Here is an 18,915-nt window from a genome sequence, read left to right as displayed (position 1 = left end):
TCTTTCCCTCTGCATCTGGACTTTCCTCTTGATGGCCCCTCCCCTTCCTTTGTTAATGAAATTCCTATCTGAGGGTTACAGGCTTCCCCATGGGAGAGCTCAAATAAAAAGCTAGCGTGTGAGCAAGGCTGTGGGAAGATGCACCCGAGTGCGAGTTTGTGTGATCATCAGAGGAAATGTTCTTAAGGGTGAGGGTATGTGTGTGGGTGTGGGGACCCGGGCAGTTGATGTTTATCTGGATTTCACAGCTAGATACAGCCGTTAATAGTCAATTGCAGAACACTAAACGCATTAAGTGGGTATGATTTCGAGAGGATGAAGGAATGGAGACAGGGCTTGGTGCGATCATTTACCGGAGTATCTGTGCGTGTTTGCTGATATGTGGCACACACTGGTAAATGCCACCCAGATAGACATGTCCTATATTTTTCACTCCACTGGAGAAAGAAAAGGCCCATTTGATTCTCTTGGGAACAGTGGCTGTATGTGGAAGAAGAGCAGCAATCATTCAGAATATCTCTTTCCCTCTTGGAAAAGGGGAGAATGGTTATAAAATGTCTGGGAGAAAAGTAGAGACAGGGGGCCTAGCTGTCCCCAACCCTGGTTACCAGAGGAATTCTTTTGTTTCTGCCTAATTCATTGCCTAACTCTTGACGGTTCTATGGCTGAATCTGGATTCTTGCCTCCCAGATTACCCGAATGCAGGGTGTGTGTGTTGTTCATCTTTTGACACCCACAGTGTCTGGTACAAATTATTATGACAATGACAGTGGGGATGACGATGACGATGATGATGTTGATTCATCATCTAGAATCTAGAGAAACTGACTATGTGCCAGGATCTCTGTAAAATACTTTCCAGAGAATTTATTTAATCCTCACAACTCTATGCATTAGTTTTTTATTATCATCATTTTATAGATGGGGAAATGGATAAGTCAGAAAGACAAAACGACCTCCCCAACGTCACAGCAAGAGATAGAGGTAGACTTTGAGTTCACATCTATCTGGTTCCAGAATCTGGATTTATACTCAGGACCAACTTTTTTTTGTGGGGGGTAGGGAGGGGGTAATTCGGTTTATTTATTTACATATTTTAATGGAGGTACTGGGAATTGAACCCAGGACCTCATGCATGCTAAGTATGACTCTACCACTGAGCTGTACCCTCCCCCCTTCTCAGGACTGATTTGAAACAATATTTTAAAAGTTGCCTAAGAATATTTTCACCTGTTCTTATTTCTTTGTGCAGTTATCATCTGTCTTCCAGAATGTGATTTCCGTGACCTTAATGACCTTGCCTACTTATCCACTCTTGTAACCCCAGCACCCAGCACAGTGTAGGGCACATAGTAGGTGCTTGGTCAATAAATATGTGCTGTTTGCTCAGTTTCTAAATTCCTTTGAAGGCTGTGAGTCTGACATCAGCAGTCTCATCTGGCCACAGACACATTTCTTCTGCCCTTGAATAATACATTGACGCCAAGCTATTTCTCTTTATCCATTGTATCATGGAGATGAAATGAAACGTGGCTGAAACCATAGAGCAGTTTTACATCAATTAAGAACTCTACAGGTGTGTGGTTTCACATTGTCCAGTGGTGCAATGAGGTCACCAAGAGCGTAGACTTTTTCTTTTTCTTTTCTGTTTCTTTTTCTCCTATTGAAATATAGTTGATTTACAATGTTGTGTCAGTTTCTGGTGTACAGCATAGTGATTCAGTTATACATATATATATATATATTCCTTTTCATATTCTTTTTCATTATAGGTTATTACAAGATATTGATTATGGTTTCCTGTGCTATACAGTAGGACCTTTATCTATTTCGTATGTAGTAGTTTGTATCTACAAATCCCAAACTCCCAGTTTATCCCTCTCCATGCCCTTTCTCCCCTGGTAACCATAAGTTTGTTTTCTATGTCTGTGAATGTTTCTGTTTTGTAAACAAGTTCATTTGTGTCATTTCTTTATATTCCATATATAAGTGATGTCATATATTTGTCTTTCTCTGTCTGACTTACTACATATAGTATGATAATCTCCAGGTCCATCTCTGTTGTTGCAAATGGCATTATTTTATTCTTTTTTATGGCTGAGTACTATTCCATTGTGTATATATATGACAACTTCTTTATCCGATCATCTGTGAATGGACATTTAGGTTGTTTTCACATCTTGAGCCCAGGCTTTTTCTATCTTTCATTTTGTAGCCCTCAGAGTGATAGTGTTGCTTCCCCTCATGGTGGCAAGATTGCTATAGTAGCTTGTTAACTCTGATACTTAAACTAAAACATTCAAAGACAGTAGGACGGGACTTGGGCTTTCTTTTTAGTATCTCCCTTTGTTAGAGAGGAACTTCCATACAGAAGCCATTAGCAGACTTCCAGTTATGTCTCCTTGCTGAGAAGTGGATCAGATGACCACCACATTCCCTTGTCTGCAAAGAGGAAATGAATCACACTGACCATGGCTCATCTCAAGGGCCCAAGGGAAGGACCTATGTTCCCTAGAAAAATTTCCCTGATGTCTAAACAAAATCAGAGTTCAGTTACTAGTGAGATAGTAGAAAAGTGCTACCAACAGTTCTGTCAATCCAAGAAGTCCTTAGTATGATGATCTAAAGTGCTTTAGTGCTTGGGCACATGTCCAGTACATGAAAATTGGATTTTACAATATCAGTTCTCAATTTCTGTTTGCTTTTTTTTTTTAATGAGAAAATCTTGCTTTGGCTCTCAGGAAAATTAAAACTCTTTCAACAACCCACAAATAAGTGAAGTAGCTGGCCACAGTGATTTTTTTTCTATAAGTTTAGATCCTAGGTCTTTATATCACCACTGATTTACTACACTTCCAAGGAATAGCACACAATCAATCAGGCTCTCATCTTCTCCTATGTCACTTGGATTGATGATGCTGTTGATTTCTTAGAAACATTAAGTCCAGTACTGCTACTAATTATAAAAAGGATTGCAGGGCAGGCTGTAGGGGTTTAAAGCTCATTTTCCTGCTTCTCTTTCCTGTTATTCAGTGGATTCCGTAATCTCCCACGTTTGCATCTGTCTCCGCTTGAAATTTCCAGCTACTGCCTGGGATGGGTGACCTAGAACTAATAGTGGATACAGTAATTCTCACACAGTTCTTTTTCTCCTGGTGGTTAACAGACTTCAAATTAACACCTGCAGGTAGGTAATTATTTCCCTTATCTTCGCTGTTCTAGACCTTGTGATGGGCTTCAGGAATTCTCTTCTCTATTGTCACAGATCAAGAGAAGTAGGATAAAGGGTGAAGTGAGCTAAATGTGACACTCCACAAGGAAAGACAAGGCCTGGAGGTTGGTAATTGGTCAATAAATTTTTGCTAGGTGACTGGAAGATTGGTGGAAAGGAAAGAGTATAGACTTATGAATCCTGCAGACTTGGATTCTGCCACTTACCATCCATGTGATCCAGGGAAAGTTATATAACTTCCCTCAGACTCAGTTTTCTCATCTGTAAAATGGGACTAATGATGCTTATCTAAGAGGTTTGCTTTTAAGGACTAGAGATATTACAGGTAAAGTGCTTAGCATAATGCCTAGAACATAGTGTATGATCAATAAATGGTCGCTACTGATAATACTTAAAACAGGATGCTGGACTTTCCTCAGTCTTCCTTGTGGAGCCCACACATGGTGGGCACAAAGTATTTAAACCTAAGACCCCCAAGTGCTACAGCAAACAGAGGTGTATAGTAGAGCCACATCGAAGGCAGTGATATATTGACAGTGAGGGTACCTGCTCTCTTCCTGCCCAAAGCTAGAGCTCACCAAAGAGCGGAGAGCTGCCTTATGATTGGGGAGCATATGGAAAGGAGCAATAATAGTGCAGAGGGAGAAAAGCCATGCCTTGGGGACAGAAAACTACCAAAGGCATAGAAGAAAATCCACTGTGAAGGCTATAAACCTCCCAAGGGCCAAATCTCACTTGTACAGAAGCAAATGGGGAAAAGGGGTCACCAGAAGATCGAGGGATACTTCCTGAAAGTGCTGCCCGCAAAGTATGAACTTGCAGACAGAGAGACCGAGAAGTCTCTGCAGACGGTCTGAAAGTTCTGACTCCCAGAGTGCCCTTCCTGGCCCAGCCTGACGGGGCCACGGAACAGTGTGGGGAGCAGAAGAGGACCAGCAGGCAGCAGAGAACCTGGACACAGAAGAGGATGCCAGCTGGCCTGGGTTGGAGGCGCTTCCCTTGGCTGCTCCTGGCAGAGAGTTTCACAAGCTCCCTGGTGAAGAGGGACTGGAGGTCATGACACAGTCACACTGTGTTCTTCATAGTTCATTGTATACCTAGTCATGGTTAGGTCATCCTCTCGGTGAACTGTGGGCATTTCGGTGTAAGTGTGGATTCCATCATCTCACCTGGCCCATCTGTGGTCCTTCTGGAGTTCTGAGTCACTTGATGACTGGGGGTTAAGATGCTGCAGCCTACAAGCAGTGCCTGTTCGCAAGGGGCCTGGGTAAGCCTGTTGCATCTGGGGTGGCCCATGCTGCCTTTTCTTCTCATTCTGTTTAGTTTCATCCAGAGTCTAATGAAACGGGAGGGCATGAGCATTCCTTCGAAATCCCATTCACGCTAATGGTCTGAGGAGGAGAAGGCCCCTGATCACAGGGACCATCACCCTGGCTGTGGGAGGAAGGTGGAGGGGGGCATCTTTCTTCACCCACAAATGACTTGCTCCACCTTGACTCCCTCAGCACTAGGACTTACCGCTGCTGGCGGGAGCTGCAAGAGAAGCGGCATGGTGACATTCTCAAGAGGGGTGGGGGTGGAGCCTCACCTGAGACGCTGCCCCTTCCATGAATAATGGGAAGATGGTGCAGGTCGGGGCCACCTCAGCTTGGCTATAATCCCCTAACACACCAGGTGAGAAAAGGGAGGTCCCACGCCCACTGTTGAAATTTCAGGGATGGGCCCTGTGCTTTTAGAAAGCAAGGGGTGGGGAGCTGGAGTAAAGAAAAACAAAATCCTTTGGTAAAACTTATTGACTGAGCGTCCAACCCAGGCCTGGTCCTCGCTCCTGACCACTGTGTGTGGTGCTCCTGACCTGACGGCCGCCCCTGACCGTGACTCACGGAGCCCCTGGCAGTAGAGGAAGAGCAGGCCCCATCTCCTCCTCCCCAGGGTCCACCCAAATCTGTGCACCATCTAGTTAAGACGTTGTGAATGATTTCACTTGGAAACAATCAGAGAGCAGAAAGGAGGACTGAACTGATAAAGATACAAAGTTTGATGACAAAACAAGACAAGTTTGGCATGTTTGACACAGTGGAGAACGAAAGAGTTGAAAATAATTTGGGCTAAAATTCTAGATCAGCTGAAGGGAGAGAACAGTTTTGATTAGAAGCTGCAGACCTTTTTCTTCCTGCCTCCTTGTCTCCACCCTGGAGTCACCCAAGGGGACTTTGCAAGCTCTCATCTCCTCTCCAGCCTCAGCCCCTGTCTGGGTGAGGAGGGAATCAAACGAGATGATCTCTCTGAAGCCCTTTTGTTTTAATCTTCTGTCCTCCAAGGGGACAGAGTCAGAGGCGGGTGGATGGAGAGGAGTGTTGACTGAAATAAATGCACAACGCAAAAGTTGAGTTATGTTTTATTTGGTGGACAATTCTGAGGACTTAAGCCCGGGAAGACAGCCTGTCAGATCGCTCTGAGGAACTGCTCGGAAGAGGTAGGGGAGGAACCAGGATATATAGGAGTTTTTACAGCAAAGACCAGGTAGTCAGAACATCAAAAGATTACTGTTAATTAAAGAAAACCAGATATCTCAAGTTAAGGAATTAAGCACTTTTCTATGTATGTGAAGGTGCAAAGGTCTGGGCTCCTTGAAAGCATTCCTTTGATGTGCACCTTAACTACCTGGGGCCAGACTCCCGTGCTTCCCGTCCTGATTCCCCTCCAGGTACACTTCTGGGGGTGGCTGCAGAGGCCAGGCTACCTGCTCTCTGCACCCTGAGTTTCTTCTGCTCGCTGGCAGGGTAGCAGCTGAGGACTCGATGGCCACAGCATTCTTTGTTTACTGATATGGCTGGCAATATGTTTTGTTCACAGGAGCTATAGTGGGAGGATGGCTCCCCCCACTTAGGGCTGAGAGAAAAACCCAATGCCCAGGTACACCTTCGCCACCTGTTATAACATTGAAACCCCCACCCCACTCCTTTATCACTGGTAAGTAGCCACCCCCTGAGGCTCTCCCTCAACAACCCAGGCCTCCCCAGGCCTCCCTGGACCTCCTAGGAGCCAACAACTAGAGGGTAACACCCAGCACAGTGTGTGTGTGTGTGTGTGTGTGTGTGTGTGGTGGGAGGACCAACCAGGACTCTGCTCCAGTGACAACACTTCCACCACAAGTGTAGTCCATGCCTGGCTTCCCCCTGCAGTCCAGGGAGACATCTTTTAACAAATTTTAAAAATATCTTTTATTTAGTGGGGAGATAATCAGGTTTATCTGTTTATTTTAGAGGAGGTGCTGGGGATTGAACCCAGGACCTTGTGCATGCTGAGCACGTGCTCTAGCACTTGAGCTATACCCTCCCTCGGCTAGGGAGACATCTTGAAAGAGAAAACCCCGGGGGTGAGGGTGAGAGGAAAGAAGAAAGGAAAGAAGGGACTGTAGATCATCCTTGAAAGAATGTCTGAAGGTCTTAATTTCTGCTTTTGGTCAAAATATGATGTGGTCTGATTTTGTTAACTAATTCAGTACAATTCTGCTCTGTGCATTTCAGCAAAAACCTGACTCCTCCGTGGCCTCTCTGAGGTTCTGTCATGAGGCCCGAGCAGTGCAGTGGGCAAGGATTTGAGGTCACTGGTAAAGTGTCCTCTGATGTGGCCAACTGCACAAACGACGGTGCGCACGCTTGCACCTGGCTTTCACCTCTCTGGAGAGTCAGCTCTTGGACCCTTCTTTCCAGTGGTTCTGAATAGCCAGCAAGAGGGCCTGGTGTCCTGAGTTGAACCCCCAAAGCTGATGCCCCAACTTTGTTCTCTGAATTCTGCATCCTTCCTGGTGCTGCCAGTAGATGCCCCATCTGTCCCAGAAAACCCCCGTCCTGTGCAAACTGGGATGGTTGCTCACCTACCCTAGTTCTCCCACTCCAGAGCCAGTAATCTAACCTCTTTGAACCGTAGTTTCCCATCTGTGAAATGAGGATAATGATAACAACCTTACACGGTATTTGAGGGCTAGGGGTGATGTCCATACAAAGATTGTGCAGGAAGAAGAGAGGTTCGGGGGACAAAAACAACGTCATTCAGCCTCTTTTCCAAGAAGGAATAGACGTCTCCTCTCTCCAAGTGTTTTTACTTTCCCAAGTGTATGTGTGAGGACAACACTTGAAGTTTCTGGAACAGTCTTCAGAAAGCCTTGGCAGGCCCTGGCTAATGCAGAAGGGCGGGTTACGGGCTCTCGCAGCCCCGTGATTATCTGATTAAGTGTAAACGGCAGAAGCAGCTGCCTGCTCGCAGAAGTCACTTTAAGCAGCTACCACTTGGGAGTCACAAACAAGAGATTACGAAGCCTTTTCTTTCCAGCTTCTCTGTTGCCCCTCGGCTATTGTCTGCAGTTTCTTAACTATTAGCCACGTTCTGGATGACTATTTCCCGGTAACTACTGTTTCAGGATTGAGAAAGGGAAAGAAGTCAATGTTCTCAAAGGAATCCGTTGCAAGGCATTTGCAGCACCAGCGTGGATTTCACAGGCATCTTAATCCCTGGCAGTGAAGGCTGAGGGCTGTCTTGGAGACCAGAAGCAGCGAGCAAGAACTCGGATAACAGAAGAGAGGCGGGGGAGATTATTCAAATGCGGTGACAGAAAAAAGGCCTTAATCAAAGATACTATAGAAAACAAGCCACAGGCTGATAGGGAGTATTTGGAACATGAAGGTGTCAAAGGGGTCCAAGCTTTTTCTGAATGGAAGGAAATGACTAGGGTAAATGGCCCTGCATTAATTGAGCAGAGCTCCATCTGGGGCACTAAAGACAGGAGGGGGCTCTTATGAGGAAGATGCTGGGGGCTGGGATTATGCAAAGTGCAAACATCTTCACCATTCTGGCCCTCCCAGCCCCCTCATAAATGAAGTAAGAATCATTAGGATTAATGCCAGGTTCTGACTGAAAAGAGAAGTCTTCAAAAATTGGAAAATTCAACATGCAAGACTCTGGCACCAGTGGCAATTCTGCATCATTAGGACACCTTTGGGAGTAGAGAGAATAAAAGGACCCTCCAATCAGGAATTTACTGATTGACTTAATCATTAACGTGATCTGAGATTTCAAATGCTACGGTACCTCCTCCACGTTTCCCTGCTAAAGTAACGGCTGGGCAGAGTGCCAAGGAGAGCAACTCTGTTGGCTTTAGGGGCACACCAAACTGCCCACCAGACTCTGGAGAAATCTGCAAAGTAGATGTTTCTGGCTTCCCAAATCATATTTTCCCTTGTGCTTCTCACCCTTTTCCAAAGAAAATTAAATTCTGAAGCAGTTACTTTAAAAGTCAAGAAATTTGATTATCAGAGTAATGCACTCAGGCATGCCCATGAGCCATTGCTGCATAATAAATCACCCTAAAGCTCAGTGACTGAAATCAGCGATTTTATTATCATTTTATTACCTCCCCCAGTTTTTGTGCTTGGGAATTCAGGGAGGGCTCAATGGGAGATTCTGTCCTGAGGTCCCTTATGTGGTTGCAGTCAGTCAGTGGCTGGAGCTAAAACCGCAGAGGGACTGGAGGAGCTACTGTCTGGCTGGGTGATTCACTCTCTTTTCATGCAGTCTTGGGGCCTCTCCATGTGGTCTCCCCAAAAGAGCTGGTTTGCGCTTCCTCACAACATGGCAGCCCCAGGGCAGTTCAGGGCTCCAGTGCAAGTATTTTTGCTCCCAGGGCAGCAGCTGCATCAACTTTTACAACATGGCCTCAGAAGTCATTGGCATCACTTCTACCACATTCCAGTGCTTGCAAGTCAATCACAAGCCCACTTGATTCAAGGAGGATTTAGACTTACTGCTTGATGGAGAAACGGCAAGGTTCTTGAAAAGCAATGTGGGCTGGGAGACATGGTGGCTATCTTTGGAAAGTACAATATGCCAGAAGGTATAAATAATTGACAACCATAACCTTGAAAAGAAATTTTCATATTTTAAGAAAATAATGTTAACCCAATGAAATCTCTGTATTAGTGGCATAAGTACTGAAGAACCTTCATTCTCTTCTTCGCTATCTTCAATCTCTTCTTCACTACATCATCTCTGCTTCTTTAGGGTAGAGCAGTTGGGTGTAATGTGCTGTATTAGTTCGCTAGGGCTGCCATAATGAAATACCACAAACTGGGTGACTTAAACAAATAGAAATTTATTGTCTCACAGTTCTGGAGGCTGAAAGTCTGAGATTAAGGTGTTGGTGAGGTTGATTCCTCCTGAGAGCAGCAACAGAAAAATTGGTCCTTGCCTCTCCCATAGATTCTGTTGAGTTGCCAGTCATCTTTGGTCTTCCTGGTCTTGTAGAAGCGTCACTCCAACCTCTGCCTTCATCTTCACATGGCGTTCTCCCGCACGCATGCATCTTGTCCAAATTTGCCCTTTTTATAAGGACACCAGTCATACTGGATTAGGGGCCCACCCCGCTCCAGTAAGGTTTCCTCTTAACTCATTGTATCTACAATGACCCTATTTACGTAACCCTATTTAGGGGGACAAAATTCAACCTATAACTTGTCTCTTATTTTTTGAAAGAAGGAGCTGTTTTTGATGTGTTTTCTGAGAGTGTCAAGGGGAGAGCAGGGCCTTATCTCAGGTAAAATTTTCAAATTTTATATCTACCTTCTCCTTTCCATGCCCCTACCATTCTCCCTTCTCTCCTAAACACCTTCCTTAAATTTTAAGTAAAGGTTTTCATTAAGCCATTAGAGTATTATAAGATTAAATGTTGCTTTTGTTAAAATGTAATTATCAAATATTGGTTATGGGGACTCATTCCCTCCCAAATTTTCTATCGTCTTAGTGCCCTAGTTGTGTAACTTCATACTGCATAGGATACTTTAAGACTTGTAGCCTGGGCCTCACCTATACAGCAACTTAGTTCATTTAAGGAGGCTTAAGGAGCAATTTATTGACGTTGGGTATTCAAGATTGTTCTCTCTCAATATTATGCAGATGTTTAAACATTTATTTCCTTTGGATGTCTAAAGCAAAAAGGAAAAAGACAGGCACATCTGCTGCCTCATTAGGGAAACCACAAACCTTTGGCTTTCCTGACCTAGCGCTTGCCTTGCATTTGATGTTTTCAAAATATGGTGCAATCATTAAATAGCCAATTCCCACTACATCTGTGTAAGATGTGGGAATTTCTGCCATTTTTAGTAGAGGAAATCGAAGCCAAAATCACCAAGGTGACCTGTGCAAGGTGAGATAACAAATCAGGTGTAGACCCAGGTGTCTGCCATTTCAGAAAGTCCTGTGCAAACCCTCATGACCACATCCTTTTCTTCTCTTCCCAGAAGCCAAACGCCCACTTTCCCCTTTGCTCTGCAGTCATCGGAGGGGCAGCAGGAAAGGCAGGCATTAGCAGATGGCCGGCAAAAAAGGGACGATGCCTAGCAGATACCTTCTGGGAGCAGGCTTGTTATTAGTGTTTGTAAAACACCCCCTGGAGAGTCACAGAAGTCTTAAGGGGACGCTTTGGAATATAAAGCCTTGAGTCAGCAGGTGGGCACCCCAGTGCAATCTCTTTTGTACTCACTGGGTGGTAAGATCTGGGAAACTCAGGTCATGTGATAATAATGGAAAAGATATGGAAAGTATTCCTTTTAGTCCTAGAAAACTAATTTTTCTTGATCATAGGCTCTATTAGAAACAAGTCCCCTAAAATACTTTGGTCTAGTCTTAAGCCAATAAACAATAACAGAAACCTTTCTCCTTAATTCAAGGATCAGTGCTGCAGGAAAGAACCCAGATGTCTTATGTGGCTGCCTCCCCAGGAAAAAAGTAGTAGGCACCATAATGCCCTCTAGTCTTTGCAAAGTTCTCAGTTATTTCTCTGGTGAGGAAAGATTGCATGTAATTGGCACATCCTGTACTTGAGTGGAGGGAAATCAACAGCATGAAAATTATCTTGTTTAAGATAATTCAAGATGCCTCCCAGACCAGCATGTTCCCCTTAGACAGATCGTCGAAGGAAAGGCCAGTCCAAATCACATTCTCCTCTCCTGAGGTACCAAACTTAACTTTTCCCTGCTTTTATCTTTAGTCATTTACTTTGGAGCTGTGACTGACTTCTTCCGGGCAGAAGCTAGTAAGGTAAGTTTCACTTTGATTATATGATTCTCATGTGGAGTAGTAGCACATGACGTGGACTTCTTTATGAGCAAGAATATAAATTGAGGTTTCTCATTTTCATATCGAAGTGCCATCTTTGATGGTCCTGCACCCCTAAGCTCTAAACACAGGGATCTAAGCTTTTAGGTCTATTTTCATAATCAATCAATACTAGGAAATTCATCCTACTTCTCATTTCACATTGGCTGCTGGGAGTCTCAGAGCCAAATTTAGTGCTCAGTTTCATTATGTATTCTTAGTTTAGGTTTTCAGGTATAAAAATCTTTATTTCCACGGTGTTTGTTTCTTATCCAACCTTAATGATTTTATTTTCAAAGAGTTTTTTTACTACAAAGTACTTCAAATCTTTTTTCTTAATAATTTAAGTATGGTATTAATAATACATAAAATACACTTTAAAAACCAGTATGATGTTCAACCCTGAGAATGTCCTTGAAAAGTCATTATTTATTTTGTCCACAGGTTGATGAGAGAACACTGGTAAGGGATAACCAGTTTTGATATTTTGCTGGAACACACCTATCCCTCCATACTGGAAGGTGAAGATGTTGACATTGCTCTGTGTGAATTGTTCTAAGTCACTGCCCGGAGCCTCTCAAGGACCTGCCACAGCCACCTAACTCTGCCCCGCCCCAGGGACCACTCCCTCCTGCAACTTCTCCAGGACCCAGCAACCAGAGAGGCCCTAAATGACCAGCTCTGCGCTATGACCAGTAACCATCCTCTCAGACAGGTGGCCTAGCCATTCTGGTTATGTATTTTAATCTCCCCCTTGAAGGGAATCTTTTTTTGCTATTCTTTCCTCCTTTTAGTGCAAATGATACCTTGGTTATTAATATAAGGACAAGGTAGTGATGAAGAACACAGACGCTGAAGCTGGACTGCTCAGGGTTCAAGCCCTGGTTCAGCCTCACGGTGTCCCTGGGACCTTAGCGAGCTCTGTGTCTTCTCTAGGCCCCATTTCTTCGTCTCTGAGTATGCTCAGCGTTACTGTGCTGGGGACAGACAGAGACGATTTAAACTCCCATCTGTTTGACCCGAAGTCCGTCCATGTTTTCCCCTGCGCCCTAGATTCTTTTCTGGAGGATGTGGTCCTTTGCAGCAAAGAAGAAAGAGAAGACAACCAACTGGTGCAGGCACCTTTGGTGGATGCTTGGTACATGAAGATGCTCAGTGGATACAGAGACCTCACAGAAGACAGAGACAAACAGAGTTGCTCTCTGACTAGGAGAGTCAGAGCTTCTGTTTACGACAGGATTTGCCCATCTCCCAGGCTTAACACCTGGCAGTCATCCCCGACCCCTCCTGTTCCCTCGCTCCCAGCAACTGTCACCAGTCCCCTCCATTCTGCACTAGTGATGCCTCTCACATCACTTCCATTCCATTCATGCCTTATGCTAATGCTCCACTTCAAGTTCTCATTACCTCATGTCTAGATAATTTCAAGAGCCTCTTAGCTAGTCTCCCAGCCTCCGTGTCTCTAAGTCACCTCTCCCACAGCCATCGCATTATTCCTAAAGATACCGCTTCCGTCATGTGATTTCAACACCTTCCAGTGTCTACAGAATACAGTTCAGCTCTCTAGAATGACATTCAAGTTTCTTAACCTGATGCCGGTCTTCATTTCCAAACTGTTCCCTCAGGACTCCTCTATAAGAATCCTGTGATTTAGCCAGGATTGTTTCCTTGTTATTCCTCAACGATGCTATTTCCTTCCCTACCTCCAAATCTTGATCCACATCATTCCCCATGCCTGGCACACCCTCCACCATCTTCTAAATCCTGTACGTCCATCACAGCCCCTTCCCGCTGTGACACCTTCCCTGCTCACTGCAGGGAACGGAGCCTCTGCCTTATTGAAATCAGGCTGCTCCTTCAACACTTAGCCCCCACTGCCTTATACTACAGAGTAGCTTTTCATTCCCATCTGCTCCATTTCCCTGGTTACACTGTGACTGTCTTACAGCCAGAGGAGGAAGGAGGGGGATGGTGGGAGGGCTCTGACATGGGGAGGGAGTGGTGCAGGCTGATGGTTGGGCTCTTGGGTTCAGAAATCAGATAAGCTGAGTTTGAATCACAGCTCTGCACTAACTAACGAGGCAATCTTATTAAGACACCTAATCTCAAAGTGTCCCCATATGTAAAAGGAGGATAATGACAGTCCCTTCTTCATAGGGCTACTGTGAGGATTAAAGGAGTTAATATATAGAGAGCCCTTACCCAGGGCTTGACACATAGGTAAAGTTCAATTAACATTAGTTATTATTTCTTTCATGATCAAACAAGAGAGGTTTTATGATGCACTAGACACTGTATAAATGACCTTATTTATTCTGAATGACAACTCTGTGAGGTAAGAGGATCATGCCCTGGCTGTGGAGCCCTCTGACCAGCCCTGAGCTACTAAATCAGGACTTTTACATAAGAGAGACATATACCCCCATCATATTTTTTAACACCTTTATTGTGGTATGGTTCTTGTACAGTGAACTATGCATATTTCAAATGTACAGTTTAATGAATTTTGATAGATCTATCCACCAATGAAACCACTACCACAATCAAGATAGTGAACATTCCCATCACTCCCCAAGAGGCGCAATTTTCAAATTCCTAATTTATCCCTTCCACCCCCTTTACCCTATGGTAACCATACGTTTGTTCTCTATGTCTGTGAGTCTGTTTCTGTTTTATAGATAAGTTCATTTGTGTTCTTGTTTTTAGATTCCACATATAAGTGATATCATATGGCATTTTTCTATCTCTTTCTGGCTTACCCCATAATATTTTCTAATTCTTATTTTTTACTGAAGTGTAGTAGAATTACAATGTTAATTTCAGGTGTACAGCAAAGCAATTCAGTTTTACATATACATACATACATACATACATACATACATACATACATACATACATATTTTTCAGTTCCTTTTCCATTATGGCTGATTACAAGAAATTGAATATAGTTCCCTGTGCTATACAGTAGGTCTTTGTTGTTTATCTATTTTATATATAGTAATGTATATTTGTTAATCCCAAAGTCCTAATCTGTCCCTCCCCACTTTCCCCCCTGGTAACCACAATTTGTTTTCTATGTCCGTGAGTCTTTTTCTGGTTTGTAAATACAGTTTGTATTTTTTAAAATTTTAGATTCCGCATGTAAGTGACATCATGTGATGTTTGTTTTTTTCTGACTTATTTCACTTAATACAATGATCTCTTGGTCCATCTATGTTGCTGCAAATGGCATTATTTCATTCTTTTTTATGGCTGAGTAATATTCTATTATATAATATATACCACATTTTCTTTATCCAGTCATCTGTCAACAGACATTTAGGTTATTTCCATGTCTTGGCTATTGTAAGTAGTGCTGCTATGAACATTGGGGTGCATGTGTTTTTTCGAATTATAGTTTTCTCCAGCTATGTGCCCAGGATTGGGATTGCTGGATCATAAGGTAAGTCTATTTTTTAGCTTTTTAAGGAACCTCCATACTGTCCTCCATAGAGGCTGTATCAGTTTACATTCCCACCAACAGTGTAGGAGGGTTCCTTTTTCTCAACACCCTCTCCAGCATTTATTATTTGTGGACTTTTTAATGATGGCCATTCTGACTGGTGTGAGATGATACCTCATTGTAGTTTTGATTTGCAATTCCTAATAATTAGTGAAATTGAGCATCTTTTCATGTGCTTAATGGCCATCTGGATGTCTTCTTTGAAGAAATGTCTATTTTGGTCTTTTGCCCATTTTTTGATTGAGTTGCTTTTTTTTCTTTTTGGATATTAAGCTGTATGAGCTGTTTGTATATTTTGGAAATTAGTCCCTTGTTGGACTCATCATTGCAAATATTTTCTCCCATTCAGTAGGTTGTTCTTTTTATTTTGTTTATGATTTCCTTTGCTGTGCAAAAGCTTTTAAGTTTAGTTAGGTCACATTCATTTATTTCTGCTTTTATTTCCATCACTCTAGGAGCTGGTTGAAAAAAAATATTGCTGTGACTTATGCCGAAGAGTGTTCTGCCTGTTTTCTTCTAGGAGTTTTAGAGTATCTGGGCTTACATTTAGGTTTTTAGAGTTTATTTTTGTGTATGGTATTAGAGAATGTTCTAGTTTCATTCTTTTACATGTAGCTATCCAGTTTTCGTAGCACTACTTATTGAAAAGACTGTCTTTTCTCCATTGTATATTCTTGCCTGCTTTGTCGTAGATTAATTAACCATAAGTGCATCACCCCAGTCATATTTAAGCCATGTTTAATGTCCCTGTTGCAGCTGAACTTGATTCTAACAGGCACGATTCCTGTCACTCTGGTGCTGGACGTGGCGGCACTTCTGTCTGGTGGCCATTAGGAACTTCATTTCTAGTATTTTGCAAAAATTCTGTTAAGAGAGAATGACCCAGTTTAAATCTCTCCCACATTGTTCAGGCCTCTCTTTCAAGTGAGCAGGAAGATATGAGATTGAAGACTAAAGATAGAGAGAAACAGATATAGATTCTTTCTAAATAGGTGGGAGGAGGCAAAACAGGACTAAACTTGGGGGCTCTAGGCTGCTCCTGCCCATGACACCCTGGGACACTGGGGCAGGTAGAGTCTCCTTGTTGGCACAGTCTCTTCAGAGAACCACGTAGCAGCATCAGAAGTGGGTGTTTCAAGCTGTGCAGATTTTGAGCCCAGCTTCAGGTCAGAAACATGTCTAGAGCTGGCTATGGGTTGTGGTTTAGCAGTTTGCATTAAGTCATGACCTTGATCTGTCCTTTGTGTATCTACACCTTAAGATAAAAGTTAAACCTAAAAACACTAAGTGGGTGGTCAAATTAGGGGCACAACACCTCTCATCCCACCCCCTTCTTACCTGCTGGAGGACCTTGTCCTTTCAGTAGAGCTGTGAACTCTAGCTACACACATCCTCAGATTCCCTTACAGCGAGGCTGCAGACATGAGACCCAGTTTACTCCAGGTGACCTGTGAAGTCTACTGAGGGTCTTATGGGAAACTTCTTCACTGGGTATGATCTTGTTAACATGCGGTGCCTGGAACTGCTGTAGCCACCTCGTTAGTAGGAGGGAGACATGGTTGAGATACCAAGAAAGGCAGAGCCAGGAGATGGAAAATATATGGATCTTTGAAGACATCATTGATTTAATCTTTTAAAGTTGGACTGAATCCAGATTTATTACTATGTGAAAGAATAAATATCCCTATTGTATAATTACTTTCAGTTAGACATTCTGCTACTTGTAGCCAAAATCATCCTTAGTAATGCAGTGTCCAAAAATATTTTAACATTGTAAGCTGTAATGCTGTATCTTTATAGTCCACCCTATGTCTTGCCCTTGCTGACATATTATTTCCCTATTTTCTGATTGGAGACAACTTAGAGAAACATGCTATATCCACTTAATGAAATATTATGCAGTTAGTAAGCTGTGTTCAAAATCTGGCTTCGCCTGTTTGACTTCTCTATGCCTCAGTTTCCTTATTCATTAAATGGGGACAATAATAATCCTGCCTCACCTAAATGTCCATCAATAGATGACTGGATAAAGAAGTTGTGGTATATTTATACAGTGGAATATTACTCAGCCATAAAAAGAATATAATAATAACATTTGCAGCAACATGAATGGACCTGAAGATCATCATACTAATTGAAGTAAGCCAGAAAGAGAAAGAAAAATACCATATGATATCACTTATAAGTGGAATATTTTTAAATGATATAAATGAACTTATTTACAAAGCAGAAACAGACTCACAGACAAAGAAAACTAAATTGTTATTACTGGGGTCAGGGGAAGGTGGGGGGAGTGAGGGATAAATTGGGAGTTTGGGATTTGCAGATACACACTATTGTATATAAAATAGATAAACAGCAAGGTCCTACTGCTATGTAGCACAGGGAACTGCATTCAATACCTTTTAATAGCCTATAATGAAAAAGAATATGAAAAGGAATATATATATATATATATATGTATAACTGAATCACTATCCTGTATACCAGAAATTAACACAACATTGTAAACTGACCATACTTCAATTTAAAAATAGGAAAATAAAAAGAATAAAGCTAATCTAACCTAGAAAAAAAAAATCATCCTGCCTCATAGGATTGCACTGAGGATCGAATGAGCGAGTCCACGCACAGAACTTAGAAGAGTGCCTGGCCCATAGCAAGTCATCAACCAGTTTACACGAGCCTGTTTTTATCTCCCAGCAGTGTGCCCTTCTGCACGTTTCCAAGGCATTTTGCTGTCACACTTCCCACCCACGTTTTCCTTTGCCAAGCCCTTCTGGGAACAGCTGAAATGTGGGACAGACGTGGCCAGCTCAGCCCTCTTGCTAGCATGCATACCGCCAGATTATCAGCAAAGAAGCTTCACTAACAGAAAGTAGCAAATATGTTGTCTGGAAACACCATATAGAAGCCAAAATTCCCTACGCTCCCCAGATCCCACGCTCTGGTTGTCCTTCACCCCTGCACTGAGACAGGGGTGGCAAGGACTCCCAGTGTTGGTTTCCCACAGGCCCCTGGGGTGGGCCCTTGGCACTGAGTGTGTCCCTCATACGTCTATGGCCCTAGGGACTAGAAACGGGAAATCCCCACAAGCTCTCTTACATCACTAGCGTTTTTCACTTTGCTACCTGCCATTTCTCCCCCTCTTCAGCTTTTTTCTATGGAGCCAAGAATTCGTGTCTTCTCGTGGGAGACTCCTCTTCCCATCCTTGTCTGGCTGCCGCCCCCTCAGAACTGCAGAGGCCGTTTCAGCTTCTTACGTCTGCATCATGCTTGTCAATCTAGGTCGGCCTTCAGCCAGCATTTCTGTATATCTCATCTGAACAGCCCCTGGCAGCTTCCAAAATACTTTGGCCCAAGTTGTTTAATCCTCACAAAAATCTTGTGGGATGCGTGTTCTTATTCTGCACCAGACCCCTCAGGGCTCTTCCCCTTTCCTGTAGAGACCAAGGGCAGAGGGAGAGGGGACAAAAATATTTCGCTTTCTTTGCAACAGAGACCTGAGGTGATTAGGATCTCGTCCAATTTTACCTCAGCCATGAGTCTTGCAGGTGGAGAAAAAGCAAAGACCCTGCAGAAATCACCTGAAATCTCAGGACTTGGTTTTTGAAGGAAAAACCTGATACTTCTCTGGGTCGAAGGATCTGAGCTCTCCCTGGAGACCCGATGCAGAATGGGGCGGGGTGGGGAGAAGGCTCTGGAAACTAGCTGGTTTAATGAAGAGCTTCCTAGTGTGAAATCTTTGGCCGTTTGTGTGAGAATAAAGAAGCACAGTATCTGGCCCCTGCAGATTAAAAATGCTCTATTGATTTATTTACCAGAAAGCCCTTCAAATGCTTCTACTGGCAGCGATGAGGCTAGGGACTGAGGAGCCCGCCCTGGCCCCGCAGTTCTCTGGGAAGAGCTGATGTGCACTTGAGGTTTGCCTGGACGGGCCTGCAGGTCTGTGGAGCTGTGCTTGGTGCATTCTGGAAACGGAGGCCTCCACGTGTGGGCCGGTACCTCGCAGCTCTGCCACCTCAGCATC

The sequence above is a fragment of the Vicugna pacos genome, chromosome 2 (genome assembly GCF_048564905.1).
Source record: "Vicugna pacos chromosome 2, VicPac4, whole genome shotgun sequence".
NCBI lineage: Eukaryota > Metazoa > Chordata > Mammalia > Artiodactyla > Camelidae > Vicugna > Vicugna pacos.
Note: the sequence above shows the minus strand (reverse complement) of the source record.